Genomic DNA, 16,495 nt, shown 5'->3' with positions numbered 1-16,495 from the left:
AGCCAATTTTGTATTATAGGTGATTCAATGGAGAATTGGCAAATGAATCACTCTGAATTGCTCTTGCCCATTTCCTAATTGTTAGTTAGAGATCCAACATCTAGATCTAAAACCATGGCTAAGTTCCCAGTTGCCAGTTTTACCTTTGGGAACTGATGCTATGATGTTAAGGAAATGTATGAGGAGACAAAAAACAGTAAAGCTTCATATTAAATAGGAATATAGGAATTCCTGAAGAAGGGCTTATGCCCGAAACGTCAATTCTCCTGCTCTTTGGATGCTGCCTGACCTGCTGCGCTTTTCCAGCAACACATTTTTCAGCTTAAATAGGAATATACCAAGAAGTACATTTTGTAAGTCATAGAGATGTACAGCACAGAAACAGACCTTTCAGTCCAACTTGTCCATGCCATAAGAAACAGTAAATTAATATATTGAAGAAGCAAGGGACTTTGATCAGAGCAGAACAGGCAGGAGAAGAGACTTCAAAGCGGTGTTCACAATCAGGAGTTTCCTAATTGGAGTATACAAAGAGAATCTGTTCCTATTGATGGTATAGTCCAAAACCAGAAACATCAATTAAAGTTCATTAACAAAAGATCCTAGGGCAACATGAGGAAATATGTTTCCATGCAGCAAGTGGCTATGATCTGAAGTACTCTGCCTGAAAAGGTGATCAAAAATAGATTCAATCAAGACTTTCCGTAGTGAATTAAGTAAGTACACCTAGGCAATTAAATTGTAGAGCTATGGGGGAAGGGTGAGTGCTACAAAACCATTTGGATTGCTATTGCAAAGAGTATGCATGTGCTCTAGAAACCAGACAGCCTTTGTCTGTGCTATCACCATTCTATGATTCTATAATATCAGAAGAGGTTACAATGCAATTGGGATAATAATCATCAGACTATGACCATTTATTTTTATTTTTATACAAGAAAAATATGATGTTAAACAAATTCAACATGAATTAAATTCAATTTAAAAGAAATTTGAAGAGCAACAAATGCCTGAATATAGGAAAAGGACTATTGGCTAACGGTAAAGAGCATGGTTTTGTCATGGTGCCAGCTCAATTAGGGTGTGGAAGTCACTGCTTCAATCTATCACACGTCTAGATTTTTGATTTTCCATTAGTAAATGTTAAAATGATAATTGGAGGAAGTGCAAATCTGACATGAACTCAACACTTTAATTTGCAGCCTAGAAAAACTTAGCAGTCCAGTATTAAGGTAAGTATTAAGTACAGGTAGAAGATCCTTTAGCTGAACATCCAAAAAGCTCCAAAATCCGAAGGTTTTTTTGTGAAGCTTCTTTTTTCATTAACAAGGTTGTTTGGCAAGCAGACAGTTAACCCAAGTCGACACCCACTCGAACCATGTCACTCAGATGCGACGATTGGGGTTGGGGGGGTGCGTGGCAAGCATATTCTTACTTAGAAATCTGCTGCTCTGGTAAGATTTTTAAAAACTTCATCATTAAACTTATTTATTCTGAAAACTGAAAAATTCTGAATTCCAAAAAACAGCTGGTCCCAAGCATTTCGGATGAAGGATCTTCTACCTGTATTAATGTGATTAAGCAAAATCAGTATGGCATCATGAATAGGAAATCATATCCAATGAATTTATTCGAATTCTTTGAGAAGGTAACAAGGAGGATAGATAAAAAGGACCAATTGATATAATATATTTAGATTTTCAGAAGATATTTGATAAGGTACTACATTTTAGGATATTTAATCTGTTAAGAGACCACGATGTTGGGGTCATATATTAGCATAGGTAGAGAATTGGCTAGCTATTAGAAAACAGGGAGTTAGGATAAAGGAGAATTTTCAGGCAATCTGTAACTAGTGGAGTACCACAGAGTTCAATGTTGGGGCCACAATTATTTACAACATATATTAACGACTTGGATAGGAAAATAAATATATTATATTGACAAATTTGTGAATGACACAAAAATATTTGGGAAGGTGCAGGGTCTACAGAGAGATTAAGCAGTGAGCAAAAACTTGGCAGATGGAATATAATATGGAACAATGTGAAGTTATACACTTTGACAGGAAGATTACAAAAAGCTTAGGATGTTATAGGAAGACGTAATAGAAACACTTTGAAAAAAAAACAAGTAGGTTAGAAGGGATCAGTTCATGGGATGACCTGTTTAATTCAGGTCATCCCATCAAATTCTTTGAGGACATAACAAGCAGGATGGTTTGATCATGAAACTGGAAGATGTAGGAGTGGACATGGGCTATTTGACCCATCATCTCTACTCCATGATTCTGTGATATTTTGGTTGAGCTGATAATAATCAATCCCACTTTTCTAATTTTTTCCTCATAACCCTAGATTCCCTTACTGATTAAAAATCTGTCTATCTCAGCCTTGAATGTACTCAAAATGCCAGTCTCCATAAGCTTTTTATAGCAAAGAATTCCATAGGTTCATTACCCTCAGAGAAAACCTAAAGAGAGATCAGTAGATTTAGTGTATTTTGATTTCTCGAGGGCATTTGATTATGACGCCCCAGAAAAGGTTGCTATGCATTTGAGCTTTGAGGGTTTTGGGTTTAGAAGATGTCTAAGGAGCACAGGTGAATTTCTGCATCACAATCTTGAAGCTGGTACATACTGCTGCTAGTGAATGTTGGTAGTGGCGGGAGTGAATATTATGTGGAGGCATGTGGTACCAATCAAGTGGCCTGCTTTGTCCTGGATGATGTCAAGCTCTTGAGTGTGTTTGAAATTGCACTCATCTAGGCAACTGGCAAATATTTCATTACAGCCTTGACTTATGCCTTGTAGATATTGGACAGCTTTGGGAAGTCAGGAGTTGATTACTGTCTGTAGGATGCAAAGCTTTTGATGAGCTCTTATAGCTACAGTACTTTATATGACTAGTCCAAATGAGTCCAGGGGATTCAGTGGTAATAGTGCTATTGAATGTCAAGGGGTAGTGATTAGATTTGCTTATGTTGGAGATGGCCATTGCTTGGCAATAGAGTGGTGTAAGTGTTAGTTTCACTTGTCAGCAGGACCCTGGTAACATCATTTGTAAATGGACTTCTTCAATTCTGAGGAATTGCAAATGATGCTAAACTTTGTGCAACATAGAAAGCATCGCATTTCTGACCTTATGTAGTAAAAGGACCCTGATGGAGCAGTTGAGGTGGTTCGGCCAAGGAAGGTACCATGAGGAACTCCTGTTCTGGAGCTGACATGACTAACCTCCAACCATAACAACATGATTGTTTGTTCCAGGTATGACTCCAACCAGTGAAGAGTTTTAAGATCATAAAATCATTAGAGATAGAGGAGAATTAGGTCATTCAGCTCCTCAAATCTGCTCCACCATTCAATCATGGCTGATGTTTCTCAACTCCATTCTGCTGCCTTCTCCCCATAACCATTGAACACCTTAGCAAACAAGAACGTACCTAGCTCTGCCTTAAATACACTCAATGATTTAGCATCCACAGCCTTCTGCAGCAATGAATTCCACCGATAAATGTCCTCACTGGCTGGCTCAAGAAATTCCTCCTCATCTCAGTTCTAAAGAGCTCTTCCTTCACTCTAAGGATAGACTACCCTTGTGTCATAGTCTCTCCTACCAATGGAAACATCTTCTCCACATCCACTCTATCCAAGCCTCTCAGTATTCTGTAAGGTTCAATCAAACCCCCCTCATTATTCTAAACTCCATCGAGTACAGGCCTAGAGTCTCAAACCCTCCTCATATGACAAGCTCTTCATTCCCAGGACCTTTCTTGTAAACCTCCTCTGGATCTCCTCCTTAAATGCAGGACCCAATACTGGTCACACTATTCCAAAAGTGGTCTGACCAGAGCTTTATGCAGCCTCAGCAGTACATTTCTGCTCTTATATTTTTGCCCTTTTGAAATAAATGCTAACATTACATTTGTCTTCCTAACTGCCAACTGAACCTGCATGTTAACCTTAAGAGAATCCTAAGCAAGGATTCCTAAGTCCCTTTGTGCCTTTCCCCAATTAGAAATTAGTTTATTCCTCTTCTTCCTACAAAGTAGATAACCTCACACTTTACCATGTTTTATTCCATCTGCCTCTTCTTTGTCCTAGCCTTTCCAAGACCTGTTGCAGCCTCCCCGCTTCCTCAACACGACCAGGCACTCCACATACCTTTGTGTCATCTGAAAACTTAGCAACAATGCCCTCAGTTCCTTTGTCCATATAGTCTATGTACAATATGAATAGTTGTAGTCCAACACAAATCCTTGCGGAAGTCCACTACTCACCAGCTGCCATCCCGAAAAAAGACCTCTTTCTTCCTACCCTCGGCCATCTGCCAGTCAGCCAATCCTCTATCCATGCCAGTACCTTGACATTTGCACCAGGGATCATCTTATTTAGCAGCCTCCTGTGTGGCACCTTGTCAAAGGCTTTCTGGAAATCTAAAGATACCACATACATCTTCATTGCTGCTTGTTACCTCTTTAAAGAATTCTTGAGAAAGCTGTGTTGACTCAAGACTTATTTTACCAATGCTTCCAAGTACTTTGCAATCTCATCCTGAATAATGGACTCTCAAATCTTACCAACGACTGAGGTCAGGCTAACCGGCCTCTAATTTTCTGTTTTCTGCCTCCCTCTCATCTTAAACAGGGGTTGTTACATTAGCCATTTCTAGTCCTCTGGGACCCTTCCTGAATCCAATGCTGCCCGAAAGATCACCACCAATGCCTCTAGAATCTCCTCAGCTATCTCCTTCAGAACCCCTCAATTACTACTTCTCCAACCTCATTTTCCAGGTACCTTTAAGAAAGCTATTCTCCTGGCAGTCTGCATGTGTTGGTGGCTTGGCAGTTCTCCTTTAAACTGTTCAATTTTTCCTGATGTTATACATCGGATTATGTCATTGGCTTTTAATATTTTCAATATACTAAATTCAAATTTGATTGGAGTTTGGTTTTTTTGGGGAGGTATAATTTCACCTGATTGGCCACATTCAAATTTTTTTTTGTCTCCAGGCAACCAGCTACCCTAGTTACTGGACCAAAAGGTTACATTGTATCTTGTTCAGAACACTTGGTAATTCTGTGTTTACTTGGTACTTACTTGGTAACACAAGTAATTCTGCTAGCTTTTAACTCTCCTAAAGGTACAGTACACCCATATTTTCATAACACCTCCCCCTAAAGAAGAAAATGAACCATCATAATGAAAAGATTACTTCATTTTTTTCTAATCCTTAAACACATTACCCCAACATACCGATACCTTTAATCTAATTTCACCTTAACATCTTCCCATATAACTGTATATATGTATATAATGTTAAATAAATACAAATCTCATCTAAATTTTATCAGTTAAATTCACGATAACACATTCTTAAGACCCCCAACATGTACGACTTTTAAATTGAAAGTCTGTAGCATAAGACTCCAATGAAATAGTCTCATTCCTGTCTTTTAAGCATCCTAAGAATGTAAGGGGATTCTGATCCGTGTACACAACCGTCTCCAACACATTGTTCATGACATATACATGAAAATGTTGAAAGGCCAATACCAAATTCAATAGTTCCTTTTCACTTGTGAAATATTTCCTCTGGTGGATGTTGATTTTCTTTGAAAAGTAACCAACTCGCAGTTCAATCCCATCCTCATCTTCCTGTAGGAGTACAGCTCCAACTCCTATGTCACAAGCATTAATCGTGACTTTAAAAGGTTTTAAAATGTTTGGTGTAGCTAAAACTGGTTTGGTGGTTGATATTGATTTAAAATGGTCAAATGCCTCCTGGCATGGTACTGCCCACTGAAACTTTGTGTCCTTCTTCAGCAAACCGGTTAACAGTACCACTACACCGCTGAAGTTTGGAACAAACATCCAATAGAATCTGCTGAATCCTAAGAACAGAAGTACCTTTTCTTTGAGGTTGGTTGTGGAAATTCCTCGATGGCCTTTGTCTTTGTGTTCCGTGGGGTCAACCTTCCATGACCGATGTTATGTCCGAAGAACGTCAGCTTTGCTTTCACAAATTCCGTTTTGTTTACATTCATTTCCAGTTTTGATTCTCGTAGTCAGTCAAAGAGCTCGCTCAACTGTACCATGTGATCTTACCAGGACTTACTACGGATCACAACATCATCCAAATAGACTGCACAGTTTGTAAACCCAGCCACAACTCTGTTCATGAGTCTTTGGAATGTGGCAGGTGCGTCGTTCATTCCAAATGGCATCACTTTATACTGATCTAGCCCATTTTGGGGTTACAAACACAGAAATTTCTTTCACCTACTCTGCCAGTAACCATGCACTAAGCCCAACTTGAACTGAAAATGTGTTGCTGGAAAAGCGCAGCAGGTCAGGCAGCATCCAGGAGCAGGAGAATCCAGTCCAACTTGGTGATGTAATTGGCTTGTCCAACTTTCTCAAAACTGTCCTCCAATCCAGGAATTGGATATGAGTCCGATTTTGTAACAACGTTGACTTTCCAATAATCCACACAGAATCGTTGAGTCCCATTAGGTTTGGGAACTAAGACGATCAGCAAACTCCATTCATTCTGGCTTGGTTCGATGAGGCCCTCGTCGAACAGAGCCTCCACCTCCATCTAGACCTGTCTGGCTTTGAAAGGATTAAGCCGTTCGGGATGTTGTTTTATCAGATCAGTATTCCTTACATCTACTTCATGTACAACAGCATTAGTCCTCCACATCTGGTTCTTACATACATCCTTATACTGCAGTAACAAATCTTTCGACTGCATTCTATGCTCCTGAGACAGACAGCTTTCTAACCTATCCCTCTCCTCGAGGACTTCTTCATTTTTTAATCTATTCTAAGGCACATCATCTGGCTTTGATTCTTCACTCTGCGGGGTGTAACTAACACCTGTTTCTCCAGTTCTTTCTGTCTAGTATAATACGGTTTCAGCATGTTCACATGACAGACCCGATGCCTTTTCTTCCTATCTGGCATCTTTACCAAATAGTTCACCTGACTCAACTTTTTCTCAATTTGATAGGGACCACTAAACCTGGCTTTGAAGGGATCGCCTATCACTGGTAACAGTACTAACACATCATCCCCTCAGGAAAACATCTGAGTCTCAGAGCTTTTATCTGCCACCTGCTTCATTCTACACTGTGCCCTCTTTAGGTGCTGTTAGCTAACTCACCTACTCTATTTAATCTCTCCCTCACCTCTGATACATAATCTAATTGTGAGATCTCCAACTTTGGTCCTGTCAATTTTTCTTTAATTAATTTCTAAGGCCCTCTCACTTCATGCCCAATATTAACTCAAAGGCAGTGAACTGAGTAGATTCATTTGGGGAATCTCTAATGGCAAACAATATGAATGGGATACCTTTACCCCAATAATTTGGGTAATCCTGGCAGCATGCACTCAACACAGTCTTCAAGGTCTGATGCCACCGTTCTCAAGCTCCCTGGGATTCAGTATGACATGCACTGGATTCAAAGTGCTGTATGCCTGAGGTATCCATGACCACCTTCAACAGCCGTGCAGTAAAATTTAACGCTTGGTCTGACTGAATCTCTCTGGGTAACCCATACCATGTGCAGAAAGCTACTAACTCCTCAACCACCTTTTTTGCCTTGATACTCCGTGATGGAATTGCCTCCGGAAATCTGGTAGACACATCCATTATGGTTAACAAGTACTAGTTCCAATTTTAAGTTTTCAGGAGGGCATCTACACAATCAATTATAGCCCATGTGAAAGGTTCTTCAAATGTGGGACTTGGCAACAAAGGGGCTGGTTTTATTACCGAATGTGGTTTATCTCCCATTTGGCATGTACGACAGGTGTGGCAAAAGTTAACCACATCCTTGTGCATTCAGGCCAATAAAAATGTTTTTGTACCTTAACCTGAGACTTTCGTACCCCTAGGTACCTTCTACAGGTAGTTCATGTGCTACCCATAACACCTCCTGTCTGTTTGCTATCAGCAACACAATCTGGTGCACTTCAGCCCATTTCTCCTCTGCACTAACCTGCCGTGGTCTCCATTTCCGTCTTTGGATTCTATCTTTCAAATAGTAACCCTCCAGAATATTCTCTGCCTTCTTTTCACATCTGCATATATATCTTTTATCGTCTTGTCTTGCAGTCACATGTCCCTTACCCTTTCAGGACTAAACCTCTGACCCTCTGCCTGTTCAGGTTTTTCCTGCACCATTACGTCAAACAGGGTATCAGCTAACTGAACCTCAGTTGCTCCATCTTTATCTTTACTTTTTGTTTCGTGCTGTGACTTATGATGATGGAATCTGGTTACCACACAGTCTGGGAAAATACCAGGACATTTCTGTTTTAACTCCTCAGTTTCTTGGTCTTCCTTGGGCTTCTCCACAACAAGGGATGTCACTCCCACCTTTGGATCCTACCAAATCATTCCTAAGAACAAGCTGAATTCCTGGAACTGACCCTCTGTCAACCACTCCCCAGTCTTAAGGTGGCATTCCAACTTGATCTTACATAGGGGAATGTTAATTTTCTGTCCATCTATCCCACACATTATTACAATCTCAGGTCACAGATCAGAAAGAGTTCATTTTCACTCATCCCTTACTACAAGCGACTGGTTAGACCTTATATCTCTCAAAATTAGAATTTTTTGTTCTTTCCCCCATTCTTTCTGAGTAAACTTTACCCACTGAGGCAAATTTTTTGTAGAAATCAGGTACTAACTTCATATCTAGCTCCAGCCTAGGCTGTGACTCTCCTATAGCTCCTACTTTCACTAATGCCACTGGCTTAGCTTCTTTTACCACATCTTTTCCCACAGTGCCTTTCTTTAACGATCAGTACTGTGACTTTATGTGTCCCACTTCACCACAGTGGAAACACCTGAGGCCTTTCACCTCCTTTCTACCCTCTTGGACTTCTTTTTCATCCTGTGGTAAATTCTTTCCAGTGCTCTCTACTCTTGGGTTTGTAGTGTAGGATCTCCCCTTCTCCCAATCTCTATCCCACACAGGGATTCTGGTCGGAAGTTTGTCTTATGCACCAACATGTACTCATCTGCTAATTCTACTGCCCTTCTCCTCTGGCTGAACTTTCTGTTCCTCCACATGAATTCTTACCATCTCTAGAAGTGAGTTTGTGAACTCCTCCAGCAGAATAATCTCTCGTAGAGCCTCAAAAGTCTTATATATTTTTAAAGTACACGCCCATTGATCAAAATGACTGTTTAATTCTTTCAAACTCAACGTAAGTCTGACCTGGTTCCTTCTGTGTGTTTCTCTTTTTTTTGTAGATATTTTTATTGAAATTTAACATTTTTGCAAATTTACAAAAATAAACAAAACTCTCAAATACAAACATTGATGTACAATTAAATCATATATACAATAGTCATAATTTAACAAAGAAAAGAGAAAGAAAGAAAACAAAAAGAGAAAAAAAAAAACGAAAAAAGAAAAAAAACCTCAACTTTCTACTAATCTAACCTATAACTAACCAGAGTGTATACCTAAGTCTCTTACATGCTCGGAATGTATAAACATCAAATATAATAAAACCCGTATTCGCGCAGGATTCCTCTCCCAAGGGGCCCCGGAGCAGCCCGGTCTGAAACCTTCACTAAATAAAAGCCCTTGTTAGGATAGCCGAAATATCTGCATTTATATAATTCAAAAAGGGCTGCCATATTTTATAAAATAATTCAGTCTTTCGGTGCACCATATTTGTGAGGAAGTCAAGGGGGATATATTCCATAATTAATCTGTGCCAATTTGAAAGTCCAGGGGGGCCCTCAGCCACCCAGTTCACCAAAATATTTTTCCTTGCACAGAAAGACAGAATAGAAAATAGTCTCTTCCCATGCATATCCAGAGATGAGAGGTTCGAAAAGCCCAAAAGGAGAGATACAGGGTCCACCCTAATTTCCGTTCCTAAAATTTCTGTCAGGGTATTTGCCACTTTAATCCAGTATCTGCGGATTTTCTGACAAGTCCACAGACAATGTGCAAGAGTACCCACCTCTATTTTGCATTTGGGACACATTGGAGATGCTCCTGCCTTAAATTTTGCCAGTCGAGCCGGAGCTATATGGGCCCTATGAAGTATCTTTAGTTGGATAGCCTGAGTTCTGTTACAGATAGCAATTCTTCTAGCATTTTCCCAAATGTCATTCCACATATCCTCAGAGATTTCTAGCCCCAAGTCCTGCTCCCATGTTTTAAGCAGGTCATCCATGTCTCCTGAGACTCCATCATGTAGCAAATGGTATATAGTACTAACGGAGGATGCCCCCGCTGGTCGTAAGACATTACGTTCTCTGTCTGATTTATAAAGACTATCTATTAATGTAGTCTTCCTCTGTATATAATCTCGAACTTGGAAGTATCGAAAGAGATCCCCATTAGGTATTCTGAATTTCAGACGCAGCTGCTCCAAGGACATCAGGATCCCATCTTTAAATAGGTCCCCTAAGCATGAGATGCCCCTGGATCTCCAGAGTTTAAAGGTGGCATCTGTAATCTCTGGTTGGAATCCCCATGCGCCTACTATTGGTGCATGGGGGGATGTTTTATGTGAGTTACCCTCATTTTGCCGCATTATATTCCAGGCCTTAATTGTGTTTAATATTATGGGATTTTTACAGTGGTCTGTAATGATTTTCCTCTTATCTGAAAATAAAAGGTTAATAAGTGGGTATTTTACTTGGGAGGCTTCGATATCCAGCCAAATTGATTGTAGATCAGATGAAACCCAATCAGCTATGTAACTTAGTAGGGAGCTTAACTGATATTTCCTAAAGTCTGGGAAGTCCAGTCCTCCCCTTGCCTGTGGAAGCTGTAGCTTCTTCAGCTTAATAAGGGGCCGTCTATGGTTCCAAATAAAGGAGCCCAACCAGCCATATAATTTACGTAGGGCTAGCCTTGGTAGCATCAGCGGGAGCATTCTCATAGGATATAAGAGACGGGGCAGAACATTCATTTTAATTAATGCTATTCTCCCTAGCCAGGAAATCGGAAGGTCTCTCCATCGCTGGAGGTCCTGCCTTATCCTTTCCATTAATTGTACAAAATTAGCCCTATACAGCTGTTCAAATACTGGCGTGATAAAAATACCTAAATATAAGAAGCCCTCCAGGGACCAACGGAAGGGAAAAGGGGATCTGTCCATTAAGTGGGGTATCATAGCCAGACCACCCATTGGCATGGCTTCCGATTTTGAAAAATTAATTTTATAGCCTGAGAATGCACTAAATGTATTAATAACTTGAATTAGACGAGGCACTGACATTAAAGGATTACTGAGGAATAAGAGAACGTCATCTGCATAGAGGGTAATTTTGTGTTTACCTGTACCAATCCTCGGGGCCGTTATATTAGGATCAGTCCGGATGGCTTCTGCTAATGGTTCGATTATCAGTGTAAACAACAATGGTGAGAGAGGACATCCTTGACGGCAGCCCCTACCCACACTGAAGCCATCCGATCTTAACCCATTAGTAATAACAGCTGCTTTGGGGTCATTATACAATGTTGAAACCCATTTGGTAAACACCTGTCCAACGCCAAACCTTTCCAATGTGTAAAATAAATATGACCATTCAACCCTATCAAATGCCTTTTCCGCATCCAATGAAATTACTACTCCTGGTATCTTTCCCTGATGACAGGCTTGGATCATATTCAAGACCCTTCTGATATTATTGGATGATCTGCGGCCCTTAATAAATCCCGTCTGGTCCTCCTTTATAATATATGGTCCTCCTTTATAATATAATATATGGTCCTCCTTTATAATATAGTCTTAGTGCTAACATTTTTGAGAGAATTTTAAAGTCTACATTTAGTAAGGATATTGGTCTGTAAGATGCACAATCTTCTGGGTCTTTTCCTTTTTTGAGGATAAGAGAAATATTTGCTTCTTTCAGCGTGGGCAGGAGACAGACCTGACTATGCGCAAAATTATACATATCCATAAGTGGGTCAACCAATATTCCTGTAAATTCTTTATAGAATTCAGCTTGAAAACCATCCGGGCCCGGTGCTTTTCCGCTCTGAAGTTGCCTAATTGCCTCAAGTATTTCTTGGACTGTTAAAGGGGTATTTAGGGCCGACACCTGTTCCGGAGTCAGGCCCGGGAAGGTCAAATTTTTTAAAAATGACTGCATCCTCCTAATCCTATCTTCACAATCCTGCGATCTATATAGTTCAGAATAAAATTCTTTAAAGGTCGCATTGATCTTTTTATGATCATGAGTCAGGGTACCTGTACTTTCCTTGATGGTCGGAATAGTTTGAGGGGCTTTCTTTTTCTTTGCAAGAAATGCTAAGTATCTACCCGGTTTGTCGCCATATTCATATAATCTTTGTTTCACAAATAATATTTCCCTTTTAGCCATTTGAGTAAGCGTGGTGTTTAAAGCTGTCCTAAGAGCTGTAATCCTCTGCAATTTTGTGATAGAAGGTCTATCAGCGTATGCTGTTTCGGCTGCTTTTAGGCGAGCTTCGAGCAGACGCTGTTGCTCTCCCTTCATTTTCCTCTGGGTCGCTGAATAGGAGATGATCAAACCTCATGCATAAGCTTTGATGGTCTCCCACATCATTGACAGATTGCTAGCTGTACCAGTATTAATTTCTAAAAAAGTTTTAAGTTCTTGGGAGAAGTACTTTAAAAATTTGCTATCTTTTATCAGGAAGGGGTCCATACGCCAATGCCGAGCGGATGTCCCATTGTTCTTTACCTTAGTTTCCATGTATACAGCGGCATGGTCAGAGATTGCTATAGTACCTATTTTACAGGTTGCTATAGAATTTAGAAAAATCGATGGGGCAAAAAACATATCAATTCTTGTGTGACATTTATGTGGATTAGAGTAGAAAGAAAAATCTCTACCCTGTGGATGGAGACATCTCCATACATCTACCAATCCTAATTCTTTATTCAGGTCCGCCAGTTGTCTAGATCTGGGAGATACTCCAGCGGCACTCTTGGGAATCCTGTCTATTTCCGGATCCATAATACAATTAAAGTCTCCCCCTATAATTGTATGACGGGCACCAAAGGCCATCAGTTTTGAAAAAGCTTCCGTTATGAATTTAAAGGGGTGTGCCGGGGGGCAGTACACATTTAAGATCCCATATTCCTCTCCATTTATGAGGGCTTTAATCAAAATATATCGTCCAGATTCGTCTTTTATCTGATTTAGAATTTTCAAAGGGAAGTTCTTCCGGACAAGGATAACGACTCCCCTGCTTTTTGAATTAAAAGAGGAAAAAAAGGCCTGATCAAATCTGCCCTGTCGTAATTTTAAGTGTTCTTTATCCGACAGGTGTGTCTCCTGTAGGAGAGCTATATCAACTCTCTCCTTCTTAAGATTTGATAATATTTTCTTCCTTTTAACTGGCGAATTACTCCCCCTGACATTCCAGGTGCACCACTTAACCGACTGTTCAGCCATAATCATCTGGACAGATCCGAGACCCCTCGGGAGGGGAAACCCTATCTAGAACATCCCGAGCATGGAGCATACAAGATTTACAAAAGTAAAGACTCTCTGATACACTCAAAACAATATAACAAAAAACTCTTTCTAAGTATAAAAGACATAAAACATTCCGAATTGGAGATTTTCTCCCTTGTTCCCAGGGAGCGTCACTTCCTCTCCCACAGTCCATCTTACCCTCTTCCAACCAGTGCCCCACCCTTGACCCAGGTGTTCCTCAATAAAATGAGGAGAATTCAAATATAATATAAAGCTAGAGTTAACAGTGAACACCCCACCCCCACCCACACCCACATCTAAATATATTTGGGAATATTAATACCATATATAACTATAAGATTACAATCTCAACATGTAATACTTAAATATAATACCACAAAATAACAGGGGAAAGAAAAACAACCCCGCTCCTAAAAACAGAAGTAAAATAGAATAAGGTAACCACCTCTCCCCATCAACATTAACCAAACGCCCCAACATATATATATACATACACACATAGGGGGAAAGATAAGAAAAGATGAAGGGATGTAAACCAAAATAATGGGAAAGGCAGACCAGCGTCCACAATCTCTTACAGTTTATTTAAGAGAGTCCAAGAATTCCTTAGCCTTCTCCGGTGATCCGAAGTTATATATGGATCCTTCGTGGCTAAGGCGTAGCGTCGCTGGATATCGTAAGGAGTACTGAATATTTAAGTCCCTTAAACGCTTCTTCGCCTCATCGAATGCCTTCCTCTTTCGGACCAAAGCTGGGGAGAAGTCCTGGAACAGCATGATCCTGGATCCTTTGTGGGTCATAGCTTGGGGATCTTTTCCCAGATTTCTTGAGGCTTCCAGGAGCATCTGCCTCTCCCTATAGCTCTGCAGCTGGAACAGGACCGGGCGTGGGCGCTGGGTTGAGCCGGGCTCACGTACTGTGACCCGGTAGGCCCATTCTACCCTTACCTGGCCTGATCCATTATGCAGATTTAAAAGTTGTAGCAGCCAATGCTCTAAGAATGCTGTCAGCTGACCTCCCTCTTCCTGCTCGGGCAGGCCCAACAACCGAATATTTTTTCTACGACATCGATTTTCGAGGTCATCAATGTGGTTTTCTAGGTTCTGGACTCGATTCTCGAGAAAACGGATATGGTCGGCTGCCGATTTTATCGCAGTCTCTGAGGCTGCGGCCTTCGACTCCACCTCTCTGACTCGGCACTCCAATTCCTGAATGTCTCTGCCCTGCTTCTGCAGCTCGGCTGATAGTGCTTCTCTGCTCTGCCGAGACTCATCGATAAAAGCATCAATCTTCGCCTCCCACCTGGCAAACATCTCCTCAAAGCTCATCTTCATTGGTAAATCTCCTGAAGTAGCTGAAGACACCTTTGTTGCAGCTGAAGAGGGAGAGGGTGGGGGAGGGGTCCCTGCTTTCTTAGAGCCGCCTGTTCCCTTCCCTTTACTCATTTTCCAGCTAGTATTAGACTATTTAAATGTACTAATAGGTAACTATTTAAGGTTAACAACTATTATAAATGGTTTAGTGAGTGTGGTGGGGGTGGATAGCCCACTTTGCCCAAGTTTTGGGTAGAGCACTGTGGACTCAGTCTTGCTGGGTCGCCGCCATCTTGGATCCCCCCTTCTGTGTGTTTCTATACCGCTGTCTATATGCTTCTGGTACTAATTCATAAGCACCTAAAATAGTTTGTTTAACCTCTTCATAAATTCTTGACCCCTCATCTGACAGCATGGCAAATACCTCACTAGCTCTGCCTACCAGTTTAGTCTGAACTTGCATTACTCAAAAATCCTCGGACCTCGCCATCTGCCTAGGCAATTTTTCAAATGAAATAAAGAAGGCTTCAACATCTTTCTCATCAAAATGTGGCACAGTTTTGACCTATTTATATATATCACTACCTTCTCTTTTAATCTCCATCCTGGTAAATTGACTTTGCTGACTAAGTCACAACTTGTCAAGTTCAAATTTTCTCTCCTTTTGCTTAGCTAAGAACTTTCTCTCTTTTCCTCTCTCTCTCTGTTTATCTTCTAACTCCATTTTCCTCAATTGTAATTTAAGCTTTTCTACCTCTACTGCACTTGTCTGTTCCTCTAACATACATAAGTGTTTGAGTAACTCCCTTACAATTTCAGTTCTACTTTTGTCCTTAGTTCAACCCAAATCTAACTTATTTGCTAATTTTAACAGTACGGCCTTTTACTTTCCTTATAAACTTTCTTGGCAAATTTGAGAATCATCTTCAAATCCCACAACCTTTGTAGCAATTTTCAGAGCCATTTCTCTCACTTTTAATTAAATCAATCACAAGTCACCGAAAGTAAACAAATTGTCTCACTTACATCTTATTTAAAGATCTAGGACACTAACCTGCAAGTGTTTAAATCTGTTGGGACTTTTCGTACCTCCAGTTCTATTCAAATCTGTCTAAACCAGTTCAAGTCCTAGATGAACCCTCAAACTGTTATGACATGGGTTAACCCATCTGCTTAATTTAAACCAGCAACAGAGAAAAGATTTATCCCATGCAGTAATCTGTGAAAATTGGAGAGGCCAAGAACTATCCCGAAGGTCACTACTTAAAATAAAAATTAACAACTTTATTTCTTAAATTTTAACAGAGAATAATTAACTAACAACTATTTACAACTCCTTTCTCTAACCTATCTTTTACTTTCCCTTCTATAATACTAGTTCGATTAAACCCCTGATTAAGACTTGTCAAAATTCAAATTTCAAAAGCAGCCAGCTGTCAAATAGACAATAGACAATAGGTGCAGGAGTAGGCCATTCAGCCCTTCGAGCCTGCACCGCCATTCAATGTGATCATAACTGATCATTCCTAATCAGTATCCGCTTCCTGCCTTATCTCCATAACCCTTGATTCCACTATCTTTGAGAGCTCTATCCAACTCTTTCTTAAATGAATCCAGAGACTGGGCCTCCGCTGCCCTCTGGGGCAGAGCATTCCACACAGCCACCACTCTCTGGGTGAAGAAGTTTCTCCTCATCTCTGT

Source organism: Hemiscyllium ocellatum, chromosome 10 (genome assembly GCF_020745735.1).
Source record: "Hemiscyllium ocellatum isolate sHemOce1 chromosome 10, sHemOce1.pat.X.cur, whole genome shotgun sequence".
Taxonomy (NCBI): domain Eukaryota; kingdom Metazoa; phylum Chordata; class Chondrichthyes; order Orectolobiformes; family Hemiscylliidae; genus Hemiscyllium; species Hemiscyllium ocellatum.
This window is presented reverse-complemented; position numbering follows the sequence as displayed.